This window comes from Gouania willdenowi, chromosome 14, assembly GCF_900634775.1.
Source record: "Gouania willdenowi chromosome 14, fGouWil2.1, whole genome shotgun sequence".
Taxonomy (NCBI): Eukaryota; Metazoa; Chordata; class Actinopteri; order Blenniiformes; family Gobiesocidae; genus Gouania; species Gouania willdenowi.
Window position 1 is genome coordinate 9811952 of NC_041057.1, and position 16992 is coordinate 9828943.

The window sequence follows — 16992 nt, forward strand, 5'->3', positions numbered from 1 at the left end:
TAATGCTGCCAGCTTGCATACAGTATTTATTAAATGTGATCTAGGAAGAAAGAATTAGCCTCGGCCAAAGTCATAGGAGGCCAAGGCTCAGTGTCTGCCAACAGTTTTTCTTAAAATGACCAGAAAAAAAAGACTAATACATTTTTTTCTGCTGTTTCTCATAGATATGTGAGAATACACAGTGTATTTGTTTGTTAGTGGCACCTATCCAGAATAATTGGCAAGTCGGCGTTATGTTTCATTAGGCTGTATAGCATATCGCACCCATACTGTGATAATGCACTAGATTTTTCAAAACTACAGGGTTGGTTTATGTTTATTGTGTGAGACCACAAACATCATTAGCTGAGGTATTATATAACTCCCATCAGAAGCATATATTTCTATTCAAAGGAGGACTTTTTTTTTTCTTTTCCATTTTTTTTTTCCAAATTACTCTGGTTCTGTCTGGTTTCAGGCGAGTGAAATGGAGCGGCGTTTTGTGTGATGAACCACTGCACTAGCACCTCTCCATCCAATGGGCACATGTAGCAGCTGCAGAGGACAGTCAGTGAATCCCTCTGATTATTACACAAGCGTCTGTAACGCATGGCAGCACTGTGCCATCAAAGCCCAGCCTTTCATCAGCTGAGGTACAAGCGTCTCACTGAGTGCAGAGCATGCACATAGTTTACCCTGAATAATGCTTGATGCACTTGGCTCACTTTTGAGGACTTCAACCCCCTGAATTAATCTCTGTGAGAAATTCAGAAGATAAAAACACGACACCACTCCGTTATCCCAGCTGAAATACCAGCTGCTCATGCAAAACGCAGTGAGTTATCACAACCAGACAATCTCAAACCAATTAACCTTCTATAGGAATTTACAACTAATGGGTACAACATTGACAGGCAAGTGTCATTATCCTCGACAGCAGTGGTTCTCAAGAAGACCCCCAAAATAAAAGTGCCAGAGACTGGGGACCCCCCACTGTACCCGAAGGTGGTTGAACACAGACATCAATATTGAAGAGCAGTTATGTGGAGACAGGGCCATCTATAAGGGGGAATAAAGGGGAGAGATGTTTAGGGTCCATCCATAAAGTCAGCAAAATGATGGTCCATTGTTCTATGAATCTGTAATAACCACATTTATTTATTTATCTGAATAATATCCACTGTTATCCAGGAAGTTTATTATAATTTGCGCCATAGTATATAGTCATCTTAAAGATGTAAATCCTCGTTTTAATCAGAAATAAACGGGGTTAAAAGTCATCAAAAAAGTTGGAAAAGTTGGTGAAATTGGAATTTTCAAAACGATAGAAATTGATTAGAAGTTGCTAATTAAAGTGGCCAAAAATGGGTAAAGGTTGAAAGTGACAATAGAAGTCAAAAATGTCTTGACAATGGAAAAAATGTGGAGAAAAGGAAATTAAATTTGATGGAGAAGTGGCAGAAACGGGAATATTGTAGCAAAAATGTATTAAAAGGAGCAAAAATGTGACGAAACGTGATGAAAATGTCAAAAAATGGCAAGTTTAGTGTCGCTGCAAAAATTGGCTGAAATAGTTCAAAAATTATTTTTAGTTTCTTGAAGGCATCTGGCGACCCCCTCCCAGTGTCTCGTGACCCAAAACGGGGTCCTGACCCCAAGGTTGAGAACCCCTACATCAACTACACCAACCTTTTTTTTTTTTGTCTTTTTTATCACATGTGACCCCTGAGTGATTTTATTTTAGTTTACATTTTTTTTTTAAACTTAACTTTTAAAATACACTCACATGACTCATGTTCCTCTGAACTTTCTTATGCAGCTTGAACATCATAGTAACTCATACATGTCAACATAGTACGGTTTACCCTTATTTAGTGTTGTTTATTTCTGGTGATTACTGGTAAATTACCACCATGGTTCAACCTCTAAAGAGATTTACTTTTTTGTAAATTCTGCTCCACTCGGAGTTTCAATCGGGTTGCCTGAAATGTCTAGTCATTGACAAAAAAATTTAAAATAAATACTGATTTTTAAATTATTATTTTTTTTCAAATTAAAACATAATCTTAAACAACTATATTTTATACTTTCACTTTGCCAAATATAAATCTAGTTCAAATAAAATGCAGTAAAAACAATACTGTATATCTGAGGTGGCACAACTTGTCACTAATCCTGGCTACTCAGTATTTGTAATACAGTATAACAAACATGATCAAAAACTAATTATAAAAGAAAAAAAAATGTCATTGGGGTCGCCAGAAATTCTTGATATCAAAATTGGGTTCCCTAAATGATGATCAAATTGATTTCGATACAATTAGTGTTTAACTCTAAAACAAAGGAATAAACTTTTTTCTAGTGTCCATTTCATCTTGTCCATCAGTGCAAATATTTGCTTAATGTATTTGGAAATAAAGTTTGTCAAAATCTAGCAGGAGTACAAGATTGACGTGTATGAGTTTGACCTTTAATGTGTCGTCTTCACATCCTGCCACACATATATACATAAATATCTCCATATATCCCCTGCAGAGTGAAAATTATCAAGTACTCCTCGTGGTACACGTACCCCCGGTTAGGAAACACTTTTTTTTTTTTTTAAATAAATGTTTCCTATTAGAAAAAGTTCTTAATGACTTGATTAAAAAAAACTTCCAGTAGATAATAAAGACAAATTTCTAACACAGTTTCTAAATAGGACGTAAAACAATGTTAATCTTCCAGCTGGTGAACTCTAGTGCAGGGGTTCTCAACTGGTCTCACCCTGGGACCCACATTTTTTTAGAATTCAACCAACCAAATTTAGTTTTTCAAAAAAAACCTGTTGAAAAGACACCTGCAGAATCTATTAATTTTCCTGTGCAACATGCATTTTACAGCATGCCTGTCAAACAAAAAGTTTCTTTCAAAATAAAAGTCCAACATGCAACATAAAGTATTTATTTATTTTTGACCAGCTGTCTGCGATCCCACTTTTGGGTCCCGACCCACCAGTTGAGAATCACTGCTCTAGTGTTGGCAACTCAAAATTTGATTGGATAAAAGTCCTGCAGATTCTGAAGGCCTCAAGGCACATTAGTCTGGATCAGGCATCGCATTATGGGATAAATAACTAATTGATAACAAGTTATGTGAGGAAATCTATGATTTGAGGAAACCAACGCTCCATTTCAGCGTGACAGGAATGATGAGGGATCTCTTTTCAAATCCACGAGTAAAATAAAATAACTTGATAATGATACATGATATATCAATATACTCCAGTAGACTTCATTAGAGGTGACATTTAAGGACTTTTGAACTATTCAATCAATGATGCACACACAGGGAAGGGAAAAATGTCAGCCAGAAATGAATCTGACCTTTCACATTAATTTAGACTTTGCCTGGAGTGTTGGCGCTCAGCACTGATGAGTGACCGACTGATGTCTGCGTAAGCTCGTCCTTAAACATGTGGAGGATTTCTACGCTTTCTGCACCAAATGATCTGTTTTCACTCTTTCCCTTTTTGGGTGGGGGGCCTAGTTTCCTGTGTGAGCACAATAACTGAGGCATGGTTACGTACAGGGCTTTAAATGAACTTTTTAGATCACCAGCCAGCATAGCTAGTAGATTACTAAAGTTACCAGCCAAACAGATTTTCCAGTATTTTTCCAGCGAAAATAAACTACATTTTGCGCCACACAATAGATTTAAGCATTCATGTTTCTTTAAATAGTTTTTATTTTAGTTGATTGCAGAAATACATTAAAATGGTAAAAAAAAATAAACATTTAATTTAAAAACAGTGTTGTAACAATAATGCCTAAAAGGTGTAATATGTAACTTTGGGTGTGTCAGAGTAGTGAACCTATAATAAAGTATATTCTCATAACTTAATAAACAAACTTAACTCAAGATGTAAATTGGATCCCTGGAACACTGTTTGAAGTTAGAAAGAATAGAAATAATCAATACTAAGATTTACATGTACTGTAGAGAATTTTTCTTACGAGCATGCATGCTTAATGTAAACAAATCCCACTCCCCACAAACTATATAGTGCACATTATAAAGGGTGAAATACCAGCCACTCACGACCCGACATCCATTTAGTAATAAAACTCCTCAATTTCTTCTGCTTTTCGGATCCTCTTTCACCTACATTTTCCCCTGTATCAGCAGCAGCCTTCCTTTTTTTGCAGTTCAGGTTTTTCAACGCCCGATAAATATATCCACATGTTTGTTTGTCTTTTTCTTAATGTCATAGATTATCGTAGATTGATTTCTGACCAATATATCGATAATCGCAATATCGTCATATCATGAGATAATCGTTATTGTGAGCTTTGTTTCGCGCATCGTACCGTATCGTGAGGTACCCGGAGGTTCCCACCCCTAGTGCGAATACTTTGCTTTGGTTTGATTACCGCCTGGTTTAAAAGATAATCTTCAAGTCCCATAACAATGTTTAAAAATCACTCACAGCCAAAAGGCAGAGGAGAACAAATTGGGAGATTGAGGGCGAGTAAAAGACAAATGAGAGGAGATTTGATTTGCTTTTTTCACTTCAGTAATTAGCAAAGACTTTAAAGCCTGTGGAGACCCCTGACATTCATGCTTTGTAAATTACCACCCAGCTTTACCCCTTTTAACTTTAACTGCCTGCTTAGCAGCTTTACACTGGGCTGGAACGCTTCACAGTGATTACAGATCCAACAGATAGGTCTAGAATAATCTGTTCATGTGTTTATTGGGATGATCTCCCAATGGTTTGTTTTTAAACACACTGCAAATGTTTTTTTAGTAGACTTTGCCCAAAACTAATGTTTAGGTTTCAGCTTTTAAAACCAATGTTTTAAATTTCCCTTCAAAGCTTTGACTTTCACCTGACAAAAGTTTCCTCTAATCTGGATCACAAATCCTTATCATAATATCAAACAGGATCAAACATTAGGATTTTTAATCATATTTAAATGAATAGAGAGTTTAGCCACTGGATGCACATCATGTATAGATAAAAATAACCTTTATTAGTCCCACAAAGGGGACATTTGCAGTGTTTCAGTAGCAGATAAATAAAACGGCATCATAAAAATGGAAAATGGAAGATTTTTTACACAGTATTATAGAGAAAGAGGGAAGACATTGGTGCAAGAAAGGTCAATGCACAATAAATGCATATGCACACTAAAATGTGTGTTTAACCAACAACAAGGATTGAGATCAATGACAAAAATCATAGTTAACCAAGAGTTTTTAAAACTTAAAATAGTAGTAACACGAAAATAAAAAATAAACTACCAAATATGCATTTCAATAAGGAAATGTATATGACACCTACATATTCTGTCCAAATGCATTTATTTTAGTTAAAATAGAGCCGCATCCCTGATGAAGGGAAAATAAGGCTGCATCACTGCAAACAAGTCAAGTGTGCATTTACAGGTTGAAAAATCTGTCAAGCAAAAACGTCCCAAACATCCTCATCGAGTTTGTTGGAAGACTCCCTCTTGTGTTTTTTATTTTGAAAAGCCCTTTATTTCTAGATGCTAATTAAGCCTCTGGTGGTTTGGAAAACGAAAAACAAGCCATCGTGGAAGCACTTGTACTTTTAAAACACCACAGAGATGATTTTAAGTGAACAGTGGTTGATGTTGTGTCAAACTTGCATAGCAATGTAATCCAACTGAGGAGAGCTAAAAATGACAAAATGTGTTTGCTGAGTTTGTATGTGGGTTACATAGAACAGCAAAAATCCAGTGCGGCGTAACAACATCTGCACGACGACGAGACAGAGTCCGTTTCTATGGAATCAAAAGCTTAATACAGCATGAACTTTACGGGCAACTAAAATGTAATGTTAATCAACATAAGTTAAGCTCTATTAGTGCTCAAAATAGTAGTACATGTACTTAATTTTGGTTCACTGGTGCTCAAGTACACTTTACTAGTAAAGTGTCACGAGTACGACCTTGCTTTAGGTCTTTCGGTACCCTAGGCAAAAGTGGACCCCCTTTACTTCATATGCAAAGGTCTCCACCTAAACTAGGATACAGTTTGGTCTAACCCTATGACCAAATAGAACCAATAATTATATGGGACACTATAGAAGCTGTTATGCGAGGTAAATTGAAATCAAGAACAGCACATATGCATAAAATGAAAAGACTAAATCAGGCTAAATTAGAAAAACATCTGAATGCTAATAAAACAGGAATCAGAAAAAAGTGAATCATTGGCTGAATGCATAAAAGATGAGAAATCAACTGTCAGACTTTGCAAAAGAAGAGATTAAAAAGAAAATGAGGTTTACAAAACAAAAAGTTTATGAATCAGGCCTGAAGGCAACAAAATTATTGGCAAGACGTCTAAGATCACAACAAATGAGAAATTCAATTAACAATATCAAGGATCTATCTACTAGAGAAGGAAAAATTAATTAATACTTTTCTAACTTATTAGAAAACTTTGTATGACCATTCGGAACAAGTAGATGAAAGCAAAATGGAAGATTATTTGACTAATTTAGATCTCCCCTCCATAGGAACTACTCAGAACGAGACGTTATCTAGACCCTTTACCAAGGTAGAACTTGATAAGGCAATCAGTAGATTAAAAAGCAATAAAAGCCCCGGGAGCGATGGTTTCCCCAATGAATGGTACATGGTATTTAAAGACGACTTGACTCCCTTACTGTTGGACTCATTCAGTTAAATCCTGAAACATGCAAAGTGTCCCCCATCATGGAGGGAGGCTATCATCATTATAGAAGAGGGAAAAAAAATTGTGAATACTGTGAATCGTACCGCCCCATTTCCATCTTAAATGTTGATTATGAAATATTTACCTCCATTATAGCAAAAAGAAAAGAGTCTTTCCTCCCTGATTTAATAGAGAAGGACACACTAGATTTATTAAGTGGCGCCAAGGCAACATACGACGTACCTTACACATAATTGAGCTTAAAAAACACAATCTTCCAACAGCCTTAGCAGTGACGTGCAGTCAGGGAAGGCAAAGTAGACAGTGCCTACCCTATATTTAATTATAATATGATTATAAATGATTTATTTATTTCCGATAGCCTATAGTGCCTATAAGTTTGAAAATGTCAGCATTTTGTGCGTTTCATAGCCCAAATCACTAAACATCACTATTTCCTGGTACGGCAGAGACGCGGCACAGTCTCACTCCGCTGTAAGGCAGGAGGAGGCCACACCCCCTCGTAAAAGCACATTGCTGCTCTGCCTCTGGCCCCATAGCGTGTTTTTATGTGTTTGCGCATGAGCAGTCAGTTCCCCAAGATGAAAACCATTTACGTATAAAGGAAGATCGCTATACAGCCTTTGGGCGTAACCGTGCTATGCTAAATGCTATACATACCTTCACAGTGCATTAGTGAATTGATATCACGTGGCCGCCGATACTACGTTCTCTAGCTAGTGGGCGGGGTTGTTGTTGTTGTTGTCGTTGTTGTTGTTGTGTTTCCAACACAAACAACAGATCTGCTGCCATGTCATGAGATATATCTTGTTGGGAGAGTATGGAGGCTATATTAAATAATTGTTCAAGTTTCTTCAATGGTGTTTGACGAGCTTGATTTTATTAGATTAACACTTGCCAGCAGAAACATATGAAATTTCATTGGTTGTCTCGATTTGCAACGCCCTGCCCACCCGACCCTAGTGCTCACAACACGTCACTGAGCCTTAGTAAGCGTTGATGCCGAAAAGGCCTTTGATAAAGTCAGCTGGAACTATATATTTTTTGACAGCTTTGAGCTCTTCAGGGAAAGCAGGCAGGGATGCTGTTTAAGCCCCTCCCTCTTTGCCCTGTTTATTGAGTCTCTGGCCCAGTACATGCAACAAACAACAGAGCTCAAAGGAGTAATAGTGTCTAATGAAAAACACAGATTAGTTCTTTTTGCAGATGACGTAATATCTTCAAAATCCTGATCACACATTCTCTACACTTTTAAACATCTTAAAAGATTTTGGAGAAAAATCTGACTGTATTAATTATAGTCAGCTGAACCAATCAGGGAAAAATACAAACTTAAATGGGATTCTGAACAAAATAAATATTTAGGGATTTATATGACACGAGAACTCGGTACATTATACAAAGCTAACTACAGTAAAATTAATGAGGTAATACAGAGTGATCTGACAAAATGGACAAACCTAATTTTAGATTTTAGCTCCAGGACAGAGGTGATAAAGATAATTGTATTTACAGTATTTATCTCCCTACCGGTTCTAATACACAACTCTCAGTTTGCTAAATGGGATAAGCAAGTCAGTAGATTTGTATGAAAAGGAGCAAAACCAAGTGTTCGGTTTAAAATGCTTCAGCTTGAGAAAATGAAAGGGGGGCTCGCCCTTAAGAATTTCAAAAAATATTTTTTAGCTGCCCAACTGAGGTATTGTGTATATTGGTGCTGACCAAAGTATTATTCCAAATGGAAACACATTGAAATGAACTATATCCCTTTGTCCCAACCTCAATCACGACTTTGCGACAAAACTAATAAACAGTTAAAAGAGGTGAATCCCATAGTCAAAACAACTATTAAGTTTTGGAGGGACACTGAAAAAATGAAGGTGATTGTAAATTTTTGATATGGCCGTCTTGTTCTCCTGATTTCAGAAGTGGTCAACTGGACAGTACATTTAGAAGGTGGATTGAAAAGGGAATCACTGCAGTGTGCACGCTAACCAAAGGGACAGTGTTTAAATCTTTTGAGGAAGTTAAGAGGGAATTTGGCTTGGACAACTCTGAATTGTTTAGGTATTTCCAGTTACGGTATTTTTATGATTTGGAGAGAAGGACTAAAGCTGGTGGAAATTACCTTCAAAAATTGTATCTAGACTGTATAAATGTCTGCAAAGCTGTGATGGTACTGACTCATTGTATATAAAACAAATTGGGAATCTGAAGTAAAACTCAAATTGTCAGAGGATGAATGGCACTATTTGTTTATTACAACACACCAGCTCAAGACAATGGAGAGAATTTGGCTGGAAGAACATAGTCAGGTTTTTTTTTATTACACCTCATATCAAAAGTAAGCAGCTCAAAAGCCCTCAACATTGCTGGAGGCTTTGTGGCAGAATGAATGCCAACCATTCCCATGTATTTTGGACTTGTCCCAACCTCTCTAGGTAAACATTGCAAAAGTAATAGAGGAAATCTTTGTCTATGGGATTCCCAATGTCCCTCAATCGATGTACCTTGGACTACCACCACACTCAGCTATACAAGCCGAGGATATGTATCTCTACAAAGTTATGTTGTTGGCGAGCAAAAAAAAACATTACAAGAAACTGGCTTAAGAGTCTCACTTTAACATTGTCACAATGGGAAGAGGTAACAGGAAAAATGTATGCGATGGAAAAAAATCACTTACGACATAATGCTGCGTTCACAACGGATGCATCACAAAATGTCAGTACGTCCAGATTACATACAAAGTCAATGGATAGATGCTTCCCAGATGCAAAATCTTTCCTGTGTGGCGGTGCGGTCCGATTCACACGTCAAGATGTTTAGCCGTGTGAGCGCGCACCTTATTTTATGCATATCCGTACTTTTGCAAGAGTTGAAAATATTGAATTCCTGCGACTGTTTCACATGATGAAAGCCAATCGGAGTCTGAATCTGAGACGGACACTGGTCTGTTGCATAAATAGAGTTTAGAAAACAGTTTTTTTTTAGACTGTGGGAGGAACTCCACACTTTACTCTATAAGTAGTCATTAACACCTTCAACCTGCCTTCACTGAAGTCATTCTGCTCCTTTTGTGCTGGAGAATTCAGCGATGGTGCAAACCTTCAGAACTTTACAGACCATAGGAATATTATCCTGTTCCTTATTCAGCGTCCTGGCCCTGCAGAGAGAAAAAGCCGCAGGTGTTGCCATGTTTAATTCTCTAATCTCTCACACTGACTATTTTACTGTGACTAAATCTGTGAAATTAGAACAGTTGGTCGCTCTGGGTTATGCTGCCAATAAAGTCTGGCTAATGTTGATTAAAAGCACACAGGAAAGCTTTCAAACAGTGCTTATTTAATAAGTTCTTTATACTTAAATTAATTCTTTCAGCTGCGATTTCAGAATTCTATGAGTTTTATATAATTTGAAGCTTGTTCTTTTCTTTTCCATCTTCTTTTGTCACTTCTTCAGGAATTCCTGTCACATGTTAGCTTTTCTGTCGTCACTGTTCAATATTGTCGAGTATTAATGAAACACGACAGAGGCAAACATCAGCTGCAGTCCCCTCACATCTCAGAATGACTATCAGACATAATCAAAACCTGATAAATCGAGCCGACGCTATTACCATGCGTCGCAGTTTGGGCTCAAGATTAAATGTGGCAGTAAGCTTTCACAAGATTGATGGGGCGTGTGCACGAGAGTGACACAATGTAATACCAGTTCCCCCAATCACAGCAAAGGAAGCACTTAACCTTGTGCTGTGAACTGACCCTGTGGTCAAAGTCAAACGTGGTGAGAAAGCTGCTTAGAAAATATCATTTCTTCTACTGAGGGCAGTGGTGGTTTAGTGTTTGAAGAAGCAGGTTTGTACCCGGAGGGTTGTAGGTTTGAATCCGCTGTGGGGCTATTACACTGTGGCTGCTGCTCATCAGGGATGGGCTAAATGCAGATAAGAAATGTAATGCATTTGACGAGAAAGTAAATTTGATCGTATAATCCTAATCTGAATGATTTATGTAGAAATATGAATTAATGAAATACAGAAGCAGTTAGAAATACATCAAATCCATCGTAAAGCATTAAAAACTGTCTAAGTTTCTTGTGAAAAATTGAACAATATATTTTTAGTACATTTGATGAAGTACTTCTTAAAGATCTACATGTGTTTAATGCCCTGTAGTAAAACTAGAGTGAAACTGAAACCATGGATTAGTTAGAGCATGTGTCAAACTCAAGGCCTGAGGGCCAGATCCGGCCCTTTAGAGCATCCAGTTTGGCCCAGAGGAGAAAACGACAAGAGAAAGCATAAAACATTGTGTAAATTACCAAAATATTTAAATCAGTGGTTCTTAACCTAGATTTGTTTTACACACAGTCAAATATTATAACAAAATACATTTTGATGATAAACTGGTTGAAAGACAAATTACGATATTACATTTTAAATTTAAAATGATTAAAATGAAAAGCATTAATATTAAATATCTTTTTGTGTAAAATGCATGCGTTTTTGGTTCGGTGAATGCACTGATGAAGCTTGCAGGGTTTAGAACCTCCAATAAGTTTATAAGCAATGTCTTAAACTATCAAACTCAAACAATAAATTAAACTGCACAGTATTGGCCAGTTTTCCAGTGAAGTCATTTCTAATCCCAGATTGTTTAAAAAAAAAAACTCTAAATCTTTCCAAAATTTTCTTTAAAATTATTCGACATTTCACAACAAACAAAAATTGGTCACAATAATGATATTTTTGCCACTTATCTTACAACAACTTCACATTATAAATTCACACTTCAAATGCAGGTTGATGGCTCCATTCAACCCTGTCCTTATAGCTGGCCTATAGTCTGAGCTCCCTGGGGTGACATTGCTCCAGTGTCAGACCTGTCTAGTCGAGGAAAGCTGATCCCTCTTCCTAAAGGCCCGTGGTTGCGTGCCTTCACTATCTCCTCCACTGGCAGCTCCCTCGGGTCACAGTGAGTCACCCGAGCACAGAGTTGAGTCACAGCTTGAGGGAATAATTCACAAACACAAACACATGACCGAAGCACATTACGTATGTATCTTTGGTTAAATTTAGAAGTAGGCATTAGATAGGAATGTGACGTCCAGGTCACAGAACCAGAGCCAAAATGTGCTTCCCAGACATTTCCTGAGGCATTCCCAGAGCAGCGGCGAGGATCCCCTCAGAAAGTCCTACTTTCATCGAAATATTCCTGGTTCTACTCATCCAACCGCTGCCTGGCTGACTTTATGTTAAGAAAGCATAAACTCTTTTTTCACTTAACATGTAGAAATCAGGTTTTCTGGAAATAAATATATATTTCAGGCTCATGGTGAATATTTAATCTCTTCACTTTCACATTAATAAGAAACCTACCACTACCTATATTATATACGTTTCAATATGACCTTACATGTTTAGAAGGTGCTTTCATAAAGTTTGATTGTAAAGGTGGGATGATATATCGTGCGACACGATAGAGATATTAAAATGTCACAAGATGTATCGTCGAGGGTATGAAGGCTATGCAAGGGGAGGCGGGGGCGGGTGTCTCAGATAAAATAAAATAAAATCCACAATATCAACTACACACCACAATGTTCGTTTGTTTTCATTTTTTTTAATATTTGTATTGAGTTGAAAAGGTCATGCCCAGGCTAAGTGTGAAAGTATGTTTAGAGTTGAATAAGTCATATAAAAGCATGGTTATTTTTCTAATTGCTTTTTTTGTTTCCCGCCCCTTTTTATAAAAAATGGGAGGAGGAACTAGGTCTCCTCCTCTCACGGCCCTCAGTGAGCATTGATGTACAGCTTCATGCAGAACTGTGCAGCGGTGTGGGGGCGGGGCTGCTGTGACTGGGCGTGTCTTAACTGCTTGAGGAGCAACGCTTATAATCAAGGCATTTTTTAAAATACCCCCGAGTGGCAGATCAGAAAAAAAACCTGGGGGTTTACACTGCGTTTGATTGCACTCGTAACCCGGTGTCACGTACTGAGATTGTATCTGAGCATGCTCACTACTGGAACATTTTTGCTACTTCCGCTGTCCTGAGATTGTTCATTCAATTTCAAAGTATATATTCAAAGTAAATTCCACCACGGGTACAATCTTAGTACGTGACTGCTGCGTATTGTCTTACAATCTCAGTACGGTTACACACACGTGACACCAGAAAAATCTGCGTCGTCGATTTCAACCTCCGAGGTAAATATGTTTTATTGACTAAGCTCGGAAAACATGACTGGCCACAGTAAGCTGGTCTATTTTTCTATCTTTCGAGGAGCAAAAATACCTCTTGGGGAAATATATTAGCTCATTGAGGCTAAGGACGGAGAGAAACATTATACACGTTAAGTATGACTTGAACGCACCAAAGAAAATCCTGCATGCATCATTGAACCAAAGACAGTAGAAAGAATGGATTGAACTATACGGCCATCACTACTTACACACTTTCAGTAACACAAATTCCAAACTAGATGACACAAAAGTAAAAGTTGAGGAGAAAGAGACTGTTTACACATAACGGTGTGCGCCACCATTTTTGTTAAAACATCATTCTGATTTCGGGCTGCAATCAAATGCAGCATGAGTTGCACTGTAATATTACAATAATAAATTATTTTGAAACAAAGGTAAATAAAAAACTAGAGCTGTTTCAAAGGCCTATGCATGGATCATGTACGTGTGTGTGCGCCGATTTCCTTCCACAGTCCAACATAATGTCATCTCTGAATTTGATTCTTTCATTTTATCATGAGACTAAATGTGTGTCCTTGTGTTGTAAAGTCATCCATCAAAAGGCCTGGTGGCCATCCAAACAATCCTCGAGAGCTTAAATCCTGCAGGCTTTGGATGTTTCTGCTCTAACACACCTGACAAGGAACTATTTCTTCTGCAATGCTGCATGATGACACAATCAGATTCATGTGTGCCCAATGAAAAACATATTATATTGCTGCTTCATTTCCCCATCCTGCAGCGAGTCATCTACTCTGACCGTGATCGGCTGCTATTCAACCACTAACGTGTGCAGCTAAGATCAGGACACACCCTCTGACCAAAGCCTGTAAGCCATCACAACTAAACCCTCACGATGTCCACCGTACTACTCCTCCATATCACTGTCTGCCTGTCATTATAATTATAATTTATTATTCATACTAAATACCAAATATTTTGACATTTGTTTTATTGATGCGATTAAAACACCAAAGCAAATTCCCTGTACGCACAAGACCGTTTTAATTCAGATAGTCATCCATAATAAGGATTTTGTAGAAATGTCACAACAAATCTTTGGATAAGCACTGGATTTGATATACATGATTGTGATAAGTTAAAGGACAAACTATGAGTATTAAAAAAAGGTTAACGGTTTGAAGAGGTTTATATTTAATTATTCACCCTTAACCTTAAAAATAAATCATCTCAGTCCTCAGGCGATGGATGGCCTTTAGTTACATGCTCAGCAAGACGTCATTGATTGATGAGAATTCGCCCGATGCTAATGCGAGTTCAATCAGATTTGCTTCAATTGCTTCCCAGATACATTCCCCTCTCTTTCATGCTAAATGCAAACATTCAAAGTGTCAAAATGTGTGACCTTCCCCCTTAAGGTGCAAGATACAAGTGTGAAAATGTACATGCACAGGCAGCAAAGGCAGATTACGGTTTGATTAATGCTCAGACTTAAGCTGCTTTGCACCTTTTAAACCTTTTAAAATAAGACACTAGCACAGCTGATGGAGGGAAATGCCATCCATTGCATTACAACCATTACACTGCTCTCCAATATTCTACTTATTTAGAGGGAATAACATCGGAGATCCATGGTGGGTGAGTTTATTTAGACAACCTGAGGTGGAATAAAGTGGATCACAGCGCATGCGTGAAAAGTGTTGTTTTCAACCAGTAAGCAGAGCAGCTGCCATCAAACTCAAAAACAAACCCAGTGTTCATTTTTCCCTTTTAAAGTACAAAGAAAATTAACCAGTTTATAGTCCAAAAAAAACGCTCCAACATTCGGAAATAAAAAGAAGATTCTTCAGCGATGATGGCAAATCGCCTAAAAGCAAGCATTAAAATTAAAGCTTAAACGAGGAGACAACTGAAAAAAAAAAAAACTTTGATGAAAATTGAATGAGCCAGCTGCTAAAGCTTGTTTTATCATGCACGGCCAACAAGCGTTGAACCTCAGCTCATATCTGTGCTGCTATAAAACAAGGGAAATGAAAACCGCAGCTTATGTTTTATAATAGAAAACAACCGAAATCTGGTAAAAAAAAAAAAAAAAGAGCTGAGTGTACATTCATCTACGTTAGTAATCACACCTGGAAAATATTTCTTTACTGCTGATAAAACAGCACTGCTCATGGGTGGAGCATTGAGTCCTTTTAAACAATACAGGTTATCACAGTGACACATTTCAATCCTCATTTTTGCAGTGTAAATTATTTTATTGTGTATTTTTGGTGATAACCGCTTCTGGCTATAGGCAGACTATGCATTTACATAAGGCCCCATGAGACTCTAGAGCGCTCCAAAACTGTCGTCCTGAAGAGAATGAATTTCATCAGTCTTTGCTCCAAATATATTTGAAACTGATAGAAAAATTAAAAAAAAAAAAAAAAAAAAAAAAAAAGCTGTTTTAAATTGTAGCTAGTGTTTTTTGAAACACAAAACGATACACTGCTTTTTTCAGAAGCAAGTTACAAAACGTAATAGTTTAATACAGTGATGTAGAATTGTACATTTATTTTTATTCAGACTTTATAAGCAATTTACTAATGTCTGTATTTTGTAGAGCTTTTAACTTATGGAACAAATTGCTTAAGAACCTGAAAGACATTTATATTGTCATTTTACCAATCTTAATGTATATATCATGTATTTTTTAATGTATTGGTTGGCGTACTGAAAATGTGTCTTGAACCTTTTTATGTAATATTTTTGAATATTTTTAACTATCTTTAATTTTTTTCTGTTATATGCACTGGAATTTTGATTTTTTATTTTTTTTATGGATCCCAGGAAGATTAGCAACCACCATGGTGGAAGCTAATCGGGATCCAATCAACAAATAAACACAAAAGCGTTTCTTAAACTATGGTTCACGGTCAATTATTGTGGGTTCTTAGCTCGCTGACTAAGAGTTTAAACTATTTTGCTAATTTAAAGAGCAATTCACATCACTTTCTAATGTAATAATGGTGGTTGATTTGTACATTCTGAATATAAACATGTTATATTCATAGATATAATTGTATTAAAGGTGGTGATGACAGTCTGTATTCTCTCACACTGTAATTATTTCAGCCACAGGCTTTGAACTTCCTCTTTTTGTCTGCTCTTGTTTTCCTGCTTGGATTCAATTTCATTTCAACTCTCTGTGGAACTCGTCACGTCACCTGTAATCAAAAACTGCAATGTTGTTGTCCCAACTCCCCTGACACATATATAGCTTTTCATTCTGTGCTGGAGCGAGCTCCTCAAACCTTTGTTTCTGTGGTTTCATGCCTTTGGCGGCAACCAAGTCTGGCAACATAAAGGTGTTGTTGCCTTCAGCATTCACTACACGCCTTGGGAAAGCAGCAATCGGCACATCCAGAAAGGAGACAGTGCCTTGTATCTGTATAGCAATACGTATCTCGACCCTTCTCGTTACATTGGCCTGTCATCCACGTTCTCCGACAGCTGCTGGTAAAAAGCCATGAATCATTATAATGCCTGTGTTTTTGCCAGAGGCAAAGACAATGGGTATCTGATAATTAGCCCAAATCAACAGCTGTCTTAACATTGCCCTTATATTGTCCTGATCCAATGACATAAAGCCAAATTGAGCAATCAAATGCCTGCAAACCTTGTTAACTCCTAGCTGATAATGTCGGAGAAACTGGAAGCCAAAGCATTGTTCCTACTGTGTGAGTCTGTTCTGTAATGCATGAAGTAGCTTCAGGAGGTGTTTGCCTTTCTGTTCTTTTATCAACACTTAAACGTGTCCCTGTCAGTGACAAAGATTAGCTTTGATGCTTTAGGGTATTAAAGCGAGAACCAAATCAAATGGACCTTTAGATTTGAAACGGACATCATTTATTTAGCCAGTTGTGTTGGTTAAAGGTGCAAAAATGTAATTAAATGTGAGCTTTCTTACAAATGATCAAATCTTACAACAAAAAAGGCTGTCATTTTTGCTGGAGATGCCATAAAAACCCTCGATAGACAGGATACGGCTACGAAGGGGGCTCATTCTGCAATGTGTGAAAGCAAAAGTAATATCAGAAGACCAAGGAATGAGAAGCAA